The sequence below is a fragment of the Mustela lutreola genome, chromosome 14, assembly GCF_030435805.1.
Source record: "Mustela lutreola isolate mMusLut2 chromosome 14, mMusLut2.pri, whole genome shotgun sequence".
NCBI classification, from domain to species: domain Eukaryota; kingdom Metazoa; phylum Chordata; class Mammalia; order Carnivora; family Mustelidae; genus Mustela; species Mustela lutreola.
Window position 1 is genome coordinate 75,604,874 of NC_081303.1, and position 20,385 is coordinate 75,625,258.

General features: G+C 48.6%; 1 long non-coding RNA gene across 2 annotated transcripts; it reads right to left on the reverse strand.

The window, feature by feature from the left end:
- Positions 1-402: 402 nt before the first annotated feature.
- LOC131815025 (uncharacterized) lies at positions 403-19,170 on the reverse strand. Of its 2 annotated transcripts, none has more exons than XR_009347536.1 (4): positions 18,818-19,170; positions 7,476-7,559; positions 3,310-3,512; positions 403-953 (listed from the first exon to the last, which is right to left on the reverse strand). It is a non-coding gene; the product is annotated as an uncharacterized LOC131815025 (long non-coding RNA). The 2 variants fall into 2 exon arrangements; XR_009347537.1 differs by lacking the exon at positions 403-953 and adding an exon at positions 995-1,146.
- Between the last annotated feature and the right edge of the window lie 1,215 nt (positions 19,171-20,385).

The following is a 20,385-nucleotide window of genomic DNA, read 5'->3' on the forward strand; positions in this document are numbered from 1 at the left end:
CCTGCGCGCGCTGACGGGCGTGTCCTGGCGCGCGTGCGCGGCGCCGGCCTCCGCCCTCCTCCTCCTGGAGCGTGGTTGGGAGCGCGAGTCTGTGCGGCGTCCCAGGCTGGCCGCGGAAACCCGAGTCCTGCCCGCGAGCCGGCGGTACGGGGCGGCGGAGTGTCGCCCAACCCTCGCCCTTAAGCAGTCCCAGGCAGAGACGCTCAGGCGGCACGGAGCCAGCTCCCAGGGCTGAGCGCGCGTCGCAGAGGCGTGTCCGCGCGCGAGCACCGCACCCGGCGCGGGGACCGCGGTCGGGCCGCCCGGATCCCGGGAGGGGCGCCCGCACCCGCCGGGTGCTGAGCGACACGACCGCCCCCACCCCCGCGCTGCGCCCCTGGGCTGCCCCGGCGTCCGGGTCGGCTCTCCCCGCAGCCGCGGAGCCCGGCCCGAGCGCACGGCCTCCCGGCCGGACCGCGTCTCCGGTTCACTCGGGAGCACTTAGGACACACGCATCCGAAGCCGGAGGAAAACCCGCGCCCGCCGCTCTGCCCTCGAGAAAGTGCAGACGGGGGCCACCGGCCCGAGGGCCACTCGGGACTAGCGGGTGTGAGGCTATTTTTCAAACTGAAATTGGTCCGATGCGCGTTAGCACCACAGGGGACCCGTTTGTGTCCACACTTGTTAGGCGGAGTCTCTTCGCCCCTGTACACGTGCCAGAAAGGACGCGGAGACCCCGCGTGGGCGCTGCTTCATTACGAGATTGTGTGCGGTAACCGGCAGACCTTAGGCAAGGGAATCCGGCTTGGAGTGAGTTATCCCGCCCGTAAAGTGAAGCGGATTGGTTGGTCTCTACCCTCAGAGCTCGGAAAGTCTAGTTCTGTTTGAGGGTACTTTGGGTTCCTTCTAGGTGCACTGCGCGGTGTTAGCCTCCGAAGAATACGCGCGTCCTTACAGTGAGACTGCTGTGGTCCCTGGAGACGCAAAGATACATCAGACATAAGAAAAGTTAGGTTCAAAACACTATGTTCACACTTTTCATTGTGGGGGTTTTAAAAAGTGGGAACTGGGGCAATGCACACCCATGTTTGTAAATACAGAGACTTCTCTCCGGAAGCACACACCAAACCCCAGTACTTACTTGTCTTTGGGTAGGAGACGGGCTGCCTGGGAGACAGGGTGGGAGAGAAACTTTTTACTGTGTATGTTTTTGATGAGTTTGGGGATGTTGGTGAGGTCCCGAGCTTATGGCCAAGAAAGAATTCCTGAGATGTCTTTGGGGCAAAAAAGGTGATTTTAATAAAGCGCGGGGACAGGGCCCATGGGCAGAAAGAGCTGCTGCATTGGGGTTGTGAGGGCTGGCTGATAATAGAAGGGAAGCAAGGAAAAAGGGAGACGTCCAAAAGGACGTTGATATATTAAAGAAGACTTTCAGGATGCTAGAGCCCTTGCCAACGTGAAGCTGAGGTTGTTTTTCCCTCTGGTAAAATAGTAAGACAGTTGGGAGTTTGGGGCACCTGGGTGGCTCAGTCCGTTAAGTGTCTGCCTTTGGCTCAGGTCCTGATCCTGGGGTCCTAGAACTGAGCCCCACATCTGGCTCTCTGCTCAGTGGGGAGCCTCCCTCCCCCTCTGTCTGCTGTTACCCCTGCTTCTACTGTCTAATAAATAAAATCGTAAAAAGAAAATAAAAAGACAGTTGAGAGTTTCCTGGAGGAATATTCTACTCTTCCGATTGCAAGTCCTGATGGCTGCAGGTTATAGGGAAATCTCATTTTACCTGCATTTCCTTTTACCTTTGTTCTCCACATCACAGTGGAGGGTAGGGTGATTTTAGGGCTCCTGGAAATTGAGTCTATGGAACTCTGGAAGTTAGGCTATCCATAAGAATGCTTTTTCCTTGTACATCACTAAGACATTTGTAAACTGCCAGAACTCAAGTCCTGTAGGACTGTGATCTTTATCAGTAACCATTTTATTTTATCCAGGAGGGCCTGAGGAATATCACAAGTATCCCACAGTGGTGGGGGGCGGAGATCAGCTTGTGCTTTGTCCTCAGCTTCCCTTCTGCTCATCACTTTGATAGTTTTTTTATTCAGCACCATGTAAATGTAGTACCTTTTTCTGTTAATTTTATTTATTTATTTGGCAGAGAGAGGGCACAAGCAAGGAAAGCAGCAGGCAGAAGGAGAAGCGGCTCCCCAGCAAGCAGAGAGCCTGACACCGGGCTCAATTCCAGGACCCTGGGATCATGACCTGAGTTGAAGGCCAGGGTCCAGGGATCAAGACCCGGCCTCTGGCTCCAAGCTCAGCGGGAAGCCTGGTGCTCCATCTCCCTCTGTCCCTGCTTGTGTTCCCTCTCTTGCTGTCTCTCTCTGCCAAATAAATAAAATATTTTTTAAAAAAATTTGTGAAATTGGGGGCGCCTGGGTGGCTAGTGGGTTATGCCTCTGCCTTCGGCTCAGGTCATGATCTCAGAGTCTTGGGATCAAGTCCTGCATCGGGCTCTCTGCTTGGCAGGGAGCCTGTTTCCTCCTCTCTCTGCCTGCCTCTCTGCCTGACTGTGATTTCTCTGTCAAATAAAAAATAAAATCTTAAGGAAAAAAAAAAGGCATCTGTGAAGCTTCTGGGTTGGCCAACATGTGAAGCTGGTCTGAAGAGGACAGAGAAGCTGCATGGCCCTCCCCATACCCAGCCCTCCGTAACTCTTCCGTCTGCCTGTTCCCAAGTTGTATCATTTTGTAATCAACCAGGGATCTAGGGTGGTTCCCAAATGGAAGATTTGGAAGGTCCTAAACTCTCCTCCCATGGACACACAGACTCTACAGCTATGGGTGGTACAATCCCTTCTGGAAACTAACTCAACAGCTCCTTCACAGCAAACAAAAAAAGGGCCACATCAAGACAGTGGGAAGGCGATCATCAAAGCGATGATGAGGGAGCAGAAGGTTGGCTGAACACAAAGCAGAAGTAGACAGCCTGCAACATCCCCCAACTCCCACCCCTGGGTGGGGCACTTGTGACATTCTTCCAGGAATCTCTTAACCGTCTCAGGGTAATGCCTTGCTAGAGGGGAGAAACAACCTGACAAGGGCAAGGCCTCCGGTATCTCATAGGTCTTCTTTAGCACATGAAAGTTCTTTTTAAACCTCCCTTCTTCTTGTGTCCCCAACCCCACAGTATGTATAACAAGCCCCCCCAACCCCTGTGCAGCAGCTCTTTCTGCCCACAGGACCCCTGTGTTTTAATAAACCACTGTTTTGCGCCAAAGATGTCTCAAGCAAGAAGTCTTTCTTGGTTGTCAGCTCTGGACTTCACCTGACTGAACCTCACCTTTATGCCAAAACCACATCGTATGGCTCCTGAACGTGGGGCTTCGAGTTTTTATCTCCAGACTCTGAGCTTCGGGTCAAAGTTGGTGAGTAGTTTCTCTTCCTTTCCTTTCTCTTCATTTCTGGGGCTCTTCAAGGAGTGTGGTCTTACTGGAACACTTTCCTGTCAAGTGCTCAGGCTGCAGTCCTCTAGCCCTGGCTGCTCTATGGGGAGGAGAAAGACTGCCTTTAGGCTGGAGGTTAGTACCCTGGCCAAGATAGTAATAAGACCCAGAAACCTGATGCCCTCTCTTTATTCCTGAACTCATACAAAGTTGTCTGTCTTGGGCATGGGACAGCCACCTAAGTCACCAGGACAGCTGCCAGTCTTAAGACTCCCCTGTGAGGTTTCCTCCTGGTAGATCTAATGTGACCCCCTCCACATCCCCGGTCTGCCTGCTTCTGGCCGCAGGACCTCCACTGGGAGCCCACCGAAACCAGTACTCGCTTGAATTAAAAGGCAACTGGGGATGTTTCCTAGGGAAGTTGTCTGTAAAGACCACATGAATTGGAATGTCGCTTAGAATCAGGATGGCTGGGGCACCTGGGCTGTTCAGCCGGTTAAGTGGCTGCCTTCGGCTCAGGTCATGATCCCAGGTTTCTGGGATCAAGTCCCACATCGGGCTCCCTGCTCAGCCGGGAGTCTGCTTTCTCCCTCTCTCTCTCCCTCTGCCTGCCGCTCTGCCTACTTGTGCTCTATATCTCTCTGTCAAATAAATAAGTAAATATTTTTTAAAAATCATGATGGCTCGCTACCTTTACTGTTTTCCATCAGTGTCCTCTACAAATTACTTAAATTGGAAAATTTGGTAATTTCCCCTTATAACACTTTCTTCTAGCATTTTCCATGGGTTGAAATGCCAGGGCAGTACACAGCCTTCAGGACATAAGATAGCACGGCATGGGTGTTTCAGTCCATTCAGCGCACCCATGGGCAGCCTGGGGTGTGATGGGCAAGGAGAGGGATGCTGGAAGTTCTCCTACCGGCCATTCACAGCAGGAAGACAGGGTTGTGCTCAATAACGGTGTCTTGGTGAGGGACTCCTCTGGTCGCTTTTGACACCCGGGCACCTTTGATGTGTTCTGCGTGGGACGCCAGCCAGGAGTCAGGGGAATTTGGTAACGGACCTTCTTTACTCTTCTGGAACCACGGTCTCAGTAGGCTTCTTTGGTTCCCAAGGACTCTACTTTGGGGTGGGGTGCCTTTTAACCCACTGGAAACCATTTGGATTGCAAAACTTAGGAACGGACTGAGCTCCTGCAACACTGCTTGGCCTCAGTGAGATCAGTTTGACCTCTGCAGGAGGTAGAGCAGACGGACCCGGGTACCTTCATTGCTTCCACCTCAGGCCTTCATTGCTCCATACCAGGACTCCGACCTCGGGGCCTCTTGTAGAATGCATCTGCCTGAGTACATCTAGCGAGTCTAAGTAGGACGCCTCCTACTATACCCAGGCTGCCGGAGGACACACAGGCACTCCCTAGGAAAGCGGACTCGGTCTCACAGTTCACCTAATACTTGTGGGGGCTTCTCCCTCACTCATTTCCAGGGCTAATGGCAGTAACTGGAGCCAACTGTGGTTCATCTCCCTCGGGCCAGAGACTTTAAGGAATATTCCCAAGCAGCCTTGGAAACTCCCTTTGCTGGGGGAAATGCCCGTCTTCTCTGCCCTCGACTGGACTGCCTGTGCCCCTTGTTGCGTCTGCTCCTCTGTTGGCGTTGATGAGCTCAAGAGCCAGCAGTCCTTTCTCTGTCTTTGGGCAGCACTTCCCTTCTGTTTGCTCCTAGTTCCGCACCACCTTGAGTGCATCCTGTGAAACTGGTTTCTAGACCATCCTCGGAGACTTATGCACTGTTGGCTCCTCTACCTTCACCATCGAGAAGAAGAGAAGAGCACCCCTAGACCTAACACCCACTCCTGATCGCCTCACCAGCATCTCAGGTAAAAACTAAAGATGGGACAGACAGGGGGAACACAAGCAGGGGAGTGGGAGAGGGAGAAGCAGGTTTCCCGCCGAGCAGAGAGGCCAAGCAGAGAGCATGATGCGGGGCTGGATGCCAGGACCCGGGGATCATGACTTGAGCCTAAGTCAGACGACTGAGCCCCCCAGGCGCCCTGATAGATGTGTCTTTAAAGTTAACAACACTAAAGGTGAAACTTTTATTCTTTCTAGATTTACTGAAGGTCAAACAAATTGATGTTATCTCTGTTGCAAGTTGTTAGTAAAAAGATGACTAAAGGGGCACCTGGGTGGCTCAGTGGGTTAAAGCCTCTGCCTTCAGCTCAGGTCATGGTCTGAGTCCTGGGATCGAGCCCCACATCGGGCTCTCTGCTCAGCGGGGAGCCTGCTTCCCTCTCTCTCTCTCTCTGCCAGCCTCTCTGCCTACCTGTAATCTCTCTCTGTCAAATAAAATAAAATAAAATCTTTAAAAAAAAATAAGTAAGGATATTTGAGTTTGTGGTAAACACACCTTTTGCTTAACTGATCCACAAATTTGCCATCTAAAGAATTCTGGTGTAATAGTTCACAGTTGGTTACTCCTTACTCTTCATGGGAGATGAAGATTTCTAAAGAATGCAAAATTCTTTTTTTTTTTTAAAGATTTTATTTATTTGACACAAAAGAGATCACAAGGAGGCAGAGAAGCAGGCAGGGGAGGGGAGCAGGCTCCCTGCTGAGCAGAGAGCCCGATGTGGGGATGATCCCAGGACCCTGAGATCATGACCTGAGCAGAAGGCAGAGGCTTAACCCCTGAGCCACCCAGGCACTCCAGAATGCAGAATCCTAAAATGTAGTTAAGACTGATGCAAATCTTTGGGGGATGCCTGGGTGGCTCAGTGGGTTAAGCCTCTGCCTTCTGCTCAGGTGATGATCTCAGGGTCCTGGGTTCGAGCCCCGCATCGGGCTCTCTGCTGGGTGGGGAGGCTGCTTCCCCCCCTCTCTCTGCCTGCCTCTCAGCCTACTTGTGATCTCTCTCTCTGTCAAATAAATGAATAAAATCTTTTAAAAAAAAAAGAAAGACATTAGTGATGGGGTACTTGAGAGGCTCAGTGGGTTAAAGCCTCTGCCCTTGGCTCAGGTCATGATCTCACGGTCATGGGACCAAGCCCTCCCCGCCATCCCTACCATGGGCTCTCCGCTCAGTGGGGAGCCTGCTTCTCCATCTCTCTCCATGCCTCTCTGCCTACCTGTGATCTCTGTCCAATAAATAAAATCTTTTTTAAAAAAGACGTCAGTGATAGAAAGAAAAAAAATTAAATCATTTACTGAGCTTTTCTCTCTACCTGAACCCTCTCATTCAAAGGGTCTCAGTAAGTATTCCTTCTTGCACGACAATCCTAGTAATTTGCATAAGTTCAGTGAAGATCTGTTCTTGTAACAGGACACCAGTGGAAACAGTGGCATTTTACCAAGGCTTTGACTGGAATGTCATATTTAAGGGACATGCATAGACATAGATATGACCAAATACCTTTAAGGAACTAAAGTTGGCTTTATGAAACCTGGATCCATAAAGCCCCTTGGAACTGTTGGCCTGATAACCTGGCTTACAGGTTCCCAGCAGGCTCACCAGGTGAATAAGGAATGCCATTTCTGGCAGGTGCAGGAACCTCAGGAGACTTCGGGGACCTTGTGAGGAGGAATCCACCCAAATCTACAAGGAGGTCTGATGACAAGTACTTGGCTGGGCTCCTGGACTAGAGAGGCTACTAAAAGCTCAACCTAGAGATTCTTTTTTTTTTTAAAGACTTTATTTATTGAATAGAGAGAGAGAGATCACAAGTAGGCAGAGCATCAGGCAGGGAAGGGGAAGCAGGCTCCCTGCTGAGCAGAGAGCCCGATGTGGGGCTCTGTCCCAGGACCCTGAGACCATGACCGGAGCTGAAGGCAGAGGCTTAACCCACTGAGCCACCCAGGTGCCCCCAACCTAGAGATTCTTTATAAAAAGTTCCAACAAAGCAGAGTCTAGGAGATCAGTATGACCAATCACTATTCTTGGGGAGCTTATGCAAACTGGGCCAAGTTTATTAAAATTGGACTTGTCTTGCAAACAAATTAGTCCTGATTTGGCTATCTCTGGAAATAAGGGTTATTTTAGAGAGAAAAATTGTTTAAATAACCCACCTTTTGGGGTGCCTACGTGGCACGGTCGTTGGGTGTCTGCCTGCGTCTTCCCCTGCTTGTGTTCCCTCTCTCACTGTGTCTCCTCTGTCAAATAAGTAAATAGAATCTTTAAATAAACAAGTAACCCACCTTTGTGGATGCTAGATTCTGATTATCCTTAAACTTGAGGTAAACTTCAGACAAACCATCACCTTGACCAATTCTGTGTGGCTGGGTGATGAAACCATTCCCTACAAGCCAGAGCATGCCCCGCTCCATAGGGTTAAGTGTGGACTTGTGCAGATAATGGACGCCCCCCACTTTCTTTATTATTGGATTGGATGATGCCTTTGGGGATGCTCTTATCTCTTAATACAATCTTCTCCCACTTGCCAGTGATTCCTTGTAATTAGGGTCTTAGCACTTCACCTCAAGCAAAGAGGGCTTCTTCATTGTTTCATCTCTTAGATCTATTTATCCTAGAAGCCACCTCTGTTGAGGTACATTTGCAAACAAAGGCCTTAGCCAAGCATACAAGAGCCCTCCTGGTAAAAGGAACCTCAGAGCTATGGGACAGTCTCTGTAATGACTTCACATCAGGTCCAAGATCAGAAGCCTCCAAGGGAGCTGACTTAGCTGACTTACTAAATATCAGGCTACGCTTACAGATATTCCTGAAGTAATACTTGAAACCTGTCAGACTTCGAGCACAGCTACCCTTATGCCTGGACCTTGCTGTTGTCCTTCTATAGAGCACAGGTGTTCGGAGGTTATTGGGGTGACCAGATTTAAGGTGCACAATGACAGCTTGTTTACTAACGGCAATAGTTTCTCTGAAAAGGGAGTAAGAAAATGTAGTGAGTACGAATCTTTAATAAATAAAGTGTAATAAATATATGAATAAATAAATAATATATAGCAAGAGCAAACTCCTACTAAATGAAAAACAGAAACAAGTTGCAAACTAACCATATAGCAAGTGAGCCTAAACCATATGCGTACAGTGATAAGATTAGCGTGGAGCAAAAAGTTGTAAACATTTTTTTTTACTTATGTGAAATATCGTAAAGACCAAAACATGTTTTCAACATGTGTGTGTTTTTGGTGTGCAAGCATGAGAAAAATAAGTGATGTAATGTGTTTTTGAAGGAGACTTAGCACAGTATGGAAAGAGGCATCGGGTTGGACTGAGGTGAAGCGAGTTCCCTGTCCGGAGGACACCATCGCCGGTGCCACCGACGCCCCGACAGCTTCGTTGCCGACCACTCGCTGGTTCTCAGTCTCAACTTCTGCGGTGACCTCTCTGTCTAGATTGTGAGGCGACGTCTCCTTCTCCGTGACAACGTCAGCGGACCGTGACCGGACCACGATAGTGGTGCGGACCTCATCCCAATAAAGATCAAGTGAGTTACATCACATCCATCTCTCTATCTCTTCTTTACACGTCGCGACCTCCTGGCGGGACGCAGGGGTTTTGCTCGCGTCAGTAAACCGGTATGTTATAGTCCTCACTCCTTCTTGCTTTGCAATTGCCAAAGCCTTAAAAATTAATATTTATACTGACTCCAAATAGAACTTTCTAGTCCTAACATGCCAGTGAAGCAATTTAAAGAAAAGGGGATTTTTAAAAAGATTTTTATTTATTTATTTGACAGACAGAGATCACAAGCAGGCAGAGAGGCAGGCAGAGAGAGAGAGAGGAGGAAGCAGGCTCCCTGCGGAGCAGAGAGCCCCGATGCAATGCGGGGCTAGATCCCAGGACCCTGAGATCATGACCTGAGCCAAAGACAGAGGCCTTAACCCACCGAGCCACCCAGGTGCCCCCAAAGGGGATTATTATTAAGCCATAATTCCCCAATCAAATATGGGCCTGAAATTATCACATGTGCAAAGAATGGCCCCCCAAACCTGAGTCACCCTTGAAATCCTGACCACACTTCAGAAAGGCCCAGTATTCATATGACTGGCTTTCTGGCTGAAATCCAGTAGCTAAGCACTTCCAACCTGTGTCCCCTGGACTAGAAAGGCCACTGTACTCTGGGTTTTGCCTGGATGCAAAGATGTGCTGTTAAAACTGTTTTTTGGTTTTTTTTTTTAAGATTTTATTTATTTATCAGAGAGAGGGTGGGGGGAGCGAGCATACAGGCATACAGAATGGCAGGCAGAGGCAGAGGGAGAAGCAGGCTCCCTGCCGAGCAAGGAGCCCGATGTGGGACTCGATCCCAGGACGCTGGGATCATGACCTGAGCCGAAGGCAGCTGCTTAACCAACTGAGCCACCCAGGTGCCCAAAACTGTTAATACAAATGTGAAAAAGCAGCTTTACACAGTAGAATGGCAGGAGATGTCACATAGGGTGGACCTTGTGCTAGCATAAAATAGAACGCTGTGCGTACAGTCTAGATGACCACAGGACACTTCCGGGTTTTTAACTGACATGAATACTCAGATTGGTGTCTTAAGTGATCTCTTTCCTTTATTTATTGCTTTAAACTCCTGGACTGGAAGAAAATTATCAGAGGTCAACTATCAAAGGTCTTTTACTCACACTTCTCTTTCTCGTTATTTTGTTGTTATTTCCAGTGTCTCCCAGCCTAGTGCTATAACTTCCAGCTAACAGAAGATCCTTTCTCCTCAAGGAGGTTCATATCTGTATGTTATCTGCTTTGGATTCAGCTTCTTCCCCCTTTCATAACTCCCCTATACATTCTCCAGCTGAACAATGTTGACCCACAGGTAGGGCCATCTCTACGCCCCTATTCAGGAGGAAGATGTTACAGAAGATGAGACCTTCCACCTTCAACAACCTTAAAGACTTAAGGGTCAAAAATTGTTCAGAGAAGAATGTTGAGGGAGTGGAAGCCTGGCTGAAAACAATGCATAAGCAGAAAGCCTGCAACCTCTCCCCACCCCCACTCCTGGGTGGGACGCCTGTGACCTCCTTCCAAGAATCTCCCAACTGTCTCCCTGTTAATGCCTTTCTAGAGGGGAGAAACAACCTTAACCTGATAAGGGCAAGGCCTCCAGTATCTGTAGGTTTTCTTTAGCACATGAAAGTTGTTTTGAAATCTCCCTTTTCCTTACTCCTCCAAACCCATACTATATACCAGCCCTCCCGAGCAAGCCTTGTGGACCAGCTGTTTCTGCCCACGGGAATCCCTCTGCTTTAATAAAGCAGCATTTTGCACCAAAGATGTCTCAAGAATTCTTTCTTTGTTTTCAGCTCCAGAGTCCAGCCCACTGAACCTCACCTGTATTCCAAAACCACATCAGAGAGACAAAGTAATGGCTGAAAATTGGGTCTATAGTGGATCTTTTTTTTTTTTTTTTAAAGATTTTATTTATTTACTTGACAGAGACAGACAGATCACAAAGGCAGAAGGCAGGCAGAGAGAGAGAGGAGGAAGCAGGCTCCCTGCTGAGCAGAGAGCCCAATACGGGGCTCTCGATCCCAGGACCCTGAGATCATGACCTGAGCCGAAGGCAGAGGCTTTAACCCATTGAGCCACCCAGGTGCCCCTATAGTGGATCTTAACTTGGATGACAAGACCACGAGCAACGCAAGGGCAGGGAATCTCTTTCCTCACCATTTTGTAATTATGTATAATGCTGTGCCTGATGGGAGAGTAAAAAACAAAAAATTAATACAATAGAAGTAGCTGTGGAATTAGAATGAGAAAGAGGCAATTCCATTGATAATATCTAAAACAGTAAAATACCTAGTTATTTTTATGTATTTGTCATAGCAGGAGAGCTCAAGCAATGGGAGTGGGAGAGGAAGAAGCAGCCTCCCCTACCGAGCATGGGGCCCCATGCTGGACTTGATCCCGGGACACTGGGACTATAGCCCAAGCCGAAGGCCGTTGCCCAACTGATTCATCTGAGTACCCAACTAGGTGTAAGTTTTTTTTTTTTTTAATTTTTTAAAAATGTTTTTTTTTTTTTTTTAAAGATTCTATTTATTTATTTGACAGAGATCACAAGTAGCAGAGAGGCAGGCAGAGAGAGGAAGGGAAGCAGGCTCCCCTCTGAGCAGAGAGCCTGGGATCATGACCTGAGCCGAAGGCAGAGGCTTTAACCCACTGAGCCACCCAGGCGCCCCTAGGTTTAAGTTTAAATGAAGTGGAAGACCTGTATACTGAAAACTAGAAAATATTGCTGAAAGAAATTAAAAGATAATCTAAACAAATGAAAGACATCCCATGTTCATGGACAGGAAGACTTATTATTATGATGTCAGTAGAACACAAAGTGACCAGTCCACAGATTAATGCAGTCCCTCGGTGTGCCTAGCTGGCTCAGTAGGAAGAGCATACCATTCCATCTCAGTGTCAGTCCCACGCTGGAGGCAGAGAGGACTATGAACAAATAGCCCAGCCTTCTGCACCCCACCCCCCAGCAGAGGGCAGCACCTCTGTCTCACTTTTCCTCATTTCTGCCTCTTCACTGTTTACTCTTGGAAGTGCTCAAAAGAGCAGAGCCTCTCACTACCCCTCATCCCTCTCCCCTTTCTCCCTCCTGCTAGTGCTCTTGGTTTCTCAAGAATTTTTTTATTTACTTGAGAGAGAGAGAGAGAGAGAGCACAAGCAGGAGTAGCACCAGAGGGAGAAGCGTGCTCACCACTGAGCAGGGACCCCAACTCAGAGCTTGATCCTAGTGATGAAGTTCTAGAATCCTGGTGAGGTTCGGAGGGGCGAGGTCCGGATCCGACAGCTAAGAGACGTCTCTGGTGCAAAAGGTGGTTTATTAAACCACAGGGACAGGATCTCTGGGCAGGAAGAGTGGCTGCCCCGGGGGATGTGAGGAGTGGTCTATTATATACTTGCAAGTTGGGAGGGACTTAGGGATGGCGTAAGGCTCTAAGGAATTTTGGAAGCAAGGTTTCTAGGGCCTTGAGGGGGCTAGCTATTGTTTGGGAAAAAGGTTATTTATTACCAGTAATAAAAACCTTCTCCTGGGACCCTTTAGATGTATATCAGTGGGTCATATGCTAGGGAATGATTGTCAACACTATCTTGGAGGTTTAGAGATAAAGTTTCCTAAAGGAATTGTTAAAGTAGACTTACAGGATCCTGGTTGGGGGTAGGGGGTCAGTCAGCCTAGGATTGTCCTTTGCCCTTAGCAAAGCCTCAAGGTGAGGGTAGTTGAGTCCCTAGAGGAGAGTCACTCTGCCTGTTTCAAGGGCTTATTAGTAGGTAAGGAAATTTTTTTTTAAAGATTTTATTTATTTATTTGATAGAGATCACAAGTAGGCAGAGAGGCAGGCAGAGAGAGAGGAGGAAGCAAGCTCCCTGCTGAGCAGAGAGCCCGATGCGGGGCTCGATCCCAGGACCCTGGGATCACGACCCCAGCCGAAGGCAGAGGCTTTAACCCACTGAGCCACCCAGGTGCCCCAGTAGGTAAGGCAATTTAATAATTTTTCTTCTGCCCCTGTTTCCCACATCACTAGCACTCTGGGATTGTGACCCGAATGGAAGGCAGATGTTTAATGGATGGAGCCACCCAGGCATCCCCAAAATTACAAAGTTTGAACACACTTTTCAAAGTTTTCGGGTGTTAGTGACGTGCATCGCTGGTGGGTGTGCAGGCTAGTAGCCCTCATGCTGGGTAACTGGAGTATATACAGAAGCTACAAACACGTATGCCCTTGGACTCAGCAATCCCACTTCTACGAGTCTGTCTTGCAGACACAACACATGGAATATGACATAGATCCGGGGTTACACAGTAGGTATGAGCTTAAACATTAGAGCATTGTATATGATAGCAGAAGACTGAAAACACATAAGCGTCCGACTTTGTTAATAGATTATTACATACTCATAAAATTAATACTATGCAGCTACAAAAAGAATAAGGAGGCTCTTTCCAAGCTGATCCGGAAAGAGTTCCAGGATACATTATTAAGTGAGCTAAGCAAGGTACTACCTTTGTGTAGGAAAGGAGAAGATACAATACACAGTGATACGTGCTTATATTCACATTAAAAAGCCCAGGAAGGGGGCGCCTGGGTGGCTCAGTGGGTTAAGCCGCTGCCTTCGGCTCAGGTCATGATCTCAGGGTCCTGGGATGGAGTCCCGCATCGGGCTCTCTGCTCAGCAGGGAGCCTGCTTCCCCCTCTCTCTCTCTGCCTGCTTCTCTATCTACTTGTGATTTCTCTCTGTCAAATAAATAAATAAAATCTTAAAAAAAAAAAATAAAAAATAAAAATAAAAAGCCCAGGAAGGACCAAGAAGTTAAAGTGCTCACTCATGTGTATGTGGATATAGATGATAATGGGGCAGATGGGAGAGAAACTTTTCATGGCATATCTTTTTATTTTCCCAGTGTAGAAATGCTGACTTTAAAATTAAACTGGTTTAGGGGTCCCCGGGGACTCAGTCTGTTAAGGGTCTGCCTTCAGCTCAGGTCATGATCCCTATGTTGGGCTCTCCACTGGCAGGGAGCTGGGCTCCCCCTCAGCCTCCCTGCTGGGTGGGAAATCTGCTCCCTCTGCCCCTCCCCCTGCTTGTTTTCTCTCTCACTCTCAAATGATAAATAAAATCATTAAATGTATTTTTGTTTTTATTTTTTAAAGGATTTTATTTATTTATTTGCCAGAGCGAGAGAGCGAGCACAGAGGGGAGCGGCAGAGGGAGAGGAAGAAGCAGGCTTCCCGCTGAGCAGGGAGCCCAACGCCCAAGCCCAATGTGGGACTTGATCCCAGGACCCTGGGACCATGACCTGAACCTAAGACAGAGGCTCAACCAATTGAACCACCCAGGCATTCCTAGGTAAAATAAATAAATAAATAAAAGGAGAGAAACACTAAAAACAAAAAAAGTATGTTCTCTACTGTCAGGAATATACTCAGTTACATAACATGTATAATTATAAACATATCTTTTTTCTTTTTTGAAAATTGTGCTGGGGCGTCTGGGTGGCTCAGTGGGTTAAAGCCTCCGCCTTTGGCTCAGGTCATGATCCCAGGGTTCTGGGATCCAGCCCTGCTTCGCTCTCTGCTCTCTGGGAAGCCTGCTTCCCACCCCCTCCCCCCCACCTCCACCCCCTCACCTCGCCCCTGCCTGCCTCTCTGCCTACTTCTGATCTCTATCAAATAAATAAATAAAATCTTAAAAAAAAAGAAAATTGTGCAAAATATAATTTATCATCAGAACTCTTGGTGTAGGGCATAAACTTGTAGCAATGTTACAAATGGCAAGTTTGTGTTTGAAGTTGTATGCTTTATGCGACCTACTTATTGGTAATAAAAAGTAAGTTTCACTTAACTTCGCTGTAGGAAAGACAGTGATTTTTCTGTTGACTCCATAGAAGATGATAATACAAAATCATTGTCATATGAAAAGGCAGTCAAAGGATATGCAGTGAGAAAAGTAAGAAGTAATATAGACCTGCCTCAGTTACTTCATAAAGATACTTTTCTAGGCTGTAATCTGGATATTTGTCAGCTTTTTGACATTTTTAACTTGTTGTAATTTATTTTTTATTTATTTATTTTAAAAGATTTTATTTATTTATTTGACAGAGAGAGATCACAAGTAGGCAGAGAGGCAGGCAGAGAGAGAGAGAGAGAGAGAAGGAAGCAGGCTCCCTGCTGAGCAGAGAGCCTGATGCGGGACTCAATCTCAGGACCCTGAGATCATGACCTGAGCCGAAGGCAGCGGCTTAACCCACTGAGCCACCCAGGCGCCCAACTTGTTGTAATTTAATTTCACATTCTCATTAAATATTTATTTCATACCTAATTTTGTATTATTTTTCTTTGTATTTTTTAAAGTAATCTCTGCCCCAAATGTGGGGCTCAAACGCACAGCCCTGAGATTGAGTTGCATGCTCTACCAACTGAGCCATTTAGGTGCCCTGTGTTGTTTTTCTTAAGGCTAAGCCATCAAACCCTAAGCTTTAAGACCCACAAAACCTGGGTCCAGCCTAGCTGGAGGCCCAATGGGGAGGGACTTGGAGGAGACAGGGACTCTGTCCACAGGTATTTTGTTTTGTTTTTAAGATTTTATTTATTTATTTGACACAGAGAGCGCAGAAGCAGGGGAACAGCAGGCAGAGGGAGAGGGAGAAGCAGGCTCCCCGCTGAGCAGGGAGCCCCATGTAGGACTCTATGCCAGAATCCTGGGATCATGACCTGAGCCTAAGGCAGATGCTTAGGAGGCTGAGCCACCCAGGCATCCCAGGGGTATTTTTAAATAGAAATATTGTGCTGTGTGTGACATACCCCACTTATTTCCTACTTTCTGTATGAAAGTTTTGGTTAAATGGGTATTTTTCACTTTAACATTTAACACAAAGTAGGGTGAGAGAGATTTGGATTAACAGCAGCAATGTGCGAAAAACTGTGGGGTTGGAACAGAGGTAGGAAGGTGGCTCTAGGACCAGTGGAAGAGGTGAGAGGCAGATTGCCTTTTTTTAATGTAAAGAGAGTTTACAGTGGATACATCAAACAACTACAATGGCAAGATTTTAAGTGATTTTAATTTCTTGTCTGTACTTCTTTGTATAAGTGTATGCCATTTCTAGTAAACAATGTAGTAATTAGTCTTTTTTCTTTTTCTTTTTAATATTTTATTTATTTATTTAACGGAGATCAGGAGTAGGCAGAGAAAGAGGGGGAGGCAGTCTCCCACAAGAGCCCCATGTGGGGCTTGATCCCAGGACACTGGTATCAGGACCCCAGCCAAAGGCAGACGATTAACCCACTGAGCACCCAGGCACCCTTCTTTTTTTTTTTTTTTTTTTTTAGATTTTATTTTATTTATTTGTCAGAGAGAGACAGAGAGCACAAGCAGTCAGAGCAGCAGATGGAGGGAGAAGCAGGTTACCCTCGGAGGAGGGAGCCCAATGTGGGACCCAATCCTGGGACCCTGGGATCATGACCTGAGCCAGAAGTAGATGCTTAACCGACTGAGCCACCCTTCTTCTTTTTTTTTTTTTTTTTTTTTAAGTCTCTATTATATATCCGGCTTTCAAAGTCTGGATTCAGCTACGGAACTACCTTTTGTCTTGCTTATTTTCTCAACTACCACACAAGCGGATTAGTTCATCCTGAGCTTCATAACTTCTATAAAAACTCAGCTCCAGGGTGTCTGGGTGGCTCAGTTATTAAGCATCTGACTTTGGCTCAGGTCATGATCTCAGGATCGTGGAATGGAGTCTTGCGTGGGGCTCCCTGCCTAGCGGAGAGTCTCTTTCTCCCTTTCCCTCTGCTTGTGCTCTCTCAAATAAATAGAAGAAAAAAAAGTGACTCCAAGTTTATCAAAACAAAGTATTCCCCAACCTAGCAAGATGTACCTTCCTTACATGGCAGTTGAAAAGGCTAACCCTAACTCTTGTCCATTAAAAAAACCAAACCAGGGCGCCTGGGTGGCTCAGTGGGTTACGCCGCTGCCTTCGGCTCAGGTCATGATCTCAGGTCATGATCTCAGGTTCCTGGGATCGAGTCCCGCATCGGGCTCTCTGCTCAGCAGGGAGCCTGCTTCCTCCTCTCTCTCTCTGCCTGCCTCTCTGCCTACTTGTGGTCTCTCTCTGTCAAATAAATAAATAAAATCTTTAAAAAAAAAAAAAAACAAACAAAACAAAAGTCAAAAGAAATTCTGATAATTGGAGTATCTTCATCTTTTTTTTTTTTTAAGTTTTTATTTTATTTATTTGACACAGAGAGAGAGATCACCAGGAGGCCAAAGAGGCAGGCGGGGTGGGGCGGAGGGCTGGGCAGGTTCCCCACCAAGCAGAGAGCCCAACGGGTAGCTCTATCCCAGGACCCTGAGACCATGACCAGAGCCGAAGGCAGAGGCTTAACCCACTGAGCCACCCAGGCACCCCTTCATCTTCTTATACCAGTATGATTCTTCTTCTTCTTCTTCTTTTTTTTTTTAAAAGACCATTTATTTATTTGACAAAGAGGGATCACAAGTAGGCAGAGAGGCAGGCAGAGAGAGAGGGGAGGCAGGCTTCCCCATGAGTGGAGCGGAGCCTGATGCGGGGCTAGATCCCAGGACCCTGAGACTATGTCCTGAGCTGAAGGCAGAGGCTTTAACCCACTGAGCCACCTAGCCGCCCCTAGTAAAATTATTCAAATTACAGTTGTTCAAAAATAGAACGGTCTCAGTTCCAAGTCCCTGAAAGTTTCCCAATAGAACATGAAAGAAAAGCCAGGTATTTTAAGAAGGATTCTGTCCCGGGGACAGCAGTTGGACTGTACAACCTCTACTTTTTCTTCTCCTTCATTTTTAGATCTCATTACACCTCTTATTAAGGGGTCTAATTTTGTGCTGCATTTCACTTCCAAATGTTATCTGGACATCAAGAATGCCTTATATGTAACCCTGGTTTGCATAATGTAGACTCTTCATTACACTAGCAAACACTTAATGAGTTCCTGTCACCTGCCAGTCAGCCTTCTAAGCATGTAATGGGAGGAATTAACTCATGTAATCCTCAACGCAGCCCCACAAGGTACGTTTACTATGATCATTCCAGGTTGAAGATTTCGCCTGAGGGTCCACAGATTATGAAGGACAGAGCTGCGGTCTGAATCCAGGCTGGCTGTCTCCAGAGTTAGTCTCTCTCTCTCTATTTTTTCCTTTTTTAAGATTTTATTTATTTATTTGACAGACAAATACCACAAGTAGGCAGAGAGAGAGAGGAGAGAGGAGGAAGCTGAGCAGAGAGCTGGAAGTGGGGCTGGATCCCAGGACCCTGAGATCATGACCTGAGCGGAGGGCAGAGGCTTAACCTGCTGAGCCACCCAAGCGCCCCTAGAGTTAACGTCTCTCTCTCTCTCTTTTTTTTAATAGTATTTTTTTTTTTTTTAAAGATTTTATTTATTTATTTGACAGACAGAGATCACAAGCAGGCAGAGAGGCAGGCAGAGAGAGAGGAGGAAGCAGGCTCCCCGCCGAGCAGAGAGCCCAATGTGGGGCTCGATCCCAGGACTCTGAGATCATGACCCGAGCCGAAGGCAGCGGCCCAACCCACTGAGCCACCCAGGCGCCCCTAATAGTATTTTTTTAAGTTTATTTTTTTCAGTGTAACAGTATTCATTGTTTTTTGCACCACACCCATGGCTCCATGCAATCCGTGCCCTCTCTAATACCCACCACCTGGTACCCCAACCTCCCACCCCCCCCTTCAAACCCCTCAGATTTTTTCTTAGAGTCCATAGTCTCTCATGGTTCACCTCCCCTTCCAATTTCCCTCATCTCTTAACCAACATGACGCTGCCTCTCACTTGGTAGAGGTTTGAAATTGCCCCGGTTCTGACTGCTAAGATCTGTGTGGCATTTTGGCATGGCTCCCGCCAGCTGGGAGTTTGGTGAGTTGACACAAGAAAGCTGACCCGATCATAGGACCTACCAACAACCAAGGTGTGCCATATGCAGTCCGCATCTGAGAGCCAAAGGCCGAGAGTAGTAGTAGGACAGCTGCAGCGCGTCGGAACCGGGATCACAGTAACTGACAGGGGCGCAGGGCCAGCGGAGGAGAGGTTCTTAAAGGGCCAGCGCCCCCCCTTCATCACCCCCCTGTGTGATGGGGGACCCGGTGGGTGGAGCTTCTTCCTGTCGAACCAGTTCAGGGACGGGGTTAACGCTACCTGTCAAGTGGGTTCCTGCCTGCCACCTCCTCTCTTCCTGTGGCCTCCCCCACCTCTGAAGCATCCTGGCCTCCGCCTTGTGCGACATTAGTATCTCATTAGTATCTCAACCCTTCATCTTTTTTTTTTTTTTTTTTTTTAAAGATTTTATTTATTTGTGAGAGAGAGAGAGAGCACACAGGCAGACAGAGTGGCAGAGGGAGAAGCAGGCTCCCTGCAGAGCAAGGAGCCCGATGTGGGACTCGATCCCAGGACGCTGGGATCATGACCTGAGCCGAAGGCAGCCGCTTAACCAACTGAGCCACCCAGGCGTCCCGTCAACCCTTCATCTTGATGGTAAACGCCTCGGCTGGAATCTTACTTTTGTTCCAACTCGAGATTAAATTTCCCGGGACAGCATTAGGTGGTTTGTTTTGTTTTAATGGTTGATTAATTAATTTTTATAGTCCTATGACTCCCACAATTTTATTAAAAAATGACTTCCAGGCTGCAAAACTGGCCTCTGCTGCTAATTAGATTCCATAGATCTGTCCTGAAAAGGATAAAACATTAAAAAATATATGATTATTACTAAAAATATGGTTATGACAGGTCCGTTACCCAAGGTCTTTGACCGGGAGAGGAGCGGGTGGGGGAAAGCTCAGGGCGTTCTGCCAGCCCTATTTTCTCTATTTTCTAGGGCCGGCCCCCACTGCCCCACCGCGGGACCTCGGCCGCGCCCCACCCCCTGCCCGGCGGTGTCACGTGGCGGCTGAGCTCCCCGCGCGCGAGCCTCTGTCCAGCGCCAGGCCCCGCTGGATGCCAGCGATGACGGTTGTTTGTTCGGGGACCGTACTCCGGGGAAAGCCCGCGGCCGCCCCGCACCCCTGCAGCCAGGCCGCGCAGGACAGCCCCGGAAACCGGCCTCGCGGGGGCGGGGGCGGCCCCCCCCCCGCAGACCCCTCCCCTCGGCGATGGCTTTCCCAGGTCTTCCCGGCCCGGGGGCCACCCCCAGAAGCAAGTCGCCCCGAGGGTGGGGGTTCTCGAGCCGCAGCAGCCCCGGGCGGCCCCCGCCCCTCGAGCGCCCGCGCTGGAGCCAGGCTGCCCCGGAAGGATCTGACCGGCCACTTCCTGCAATTGTCTCTCTGGACGCCGTCCGCGGGCGGCCAGCGCTCCCCGTCGCCCTCCCGGAGCCCGGCCTCTCGGCCGTCCCCGCCCCCCCGCCCCCCCAGCTCGGCCCGCCGCGCCGCGCTCCTGCGCCGCCCTCTCCGCAGCCGGCCGCGGGGGACCCGGGGTGGAGGCGGGGGGCCGGGCGTACGCGAGCCCCGGGGCCACCCGCCTGCCCGGGGCG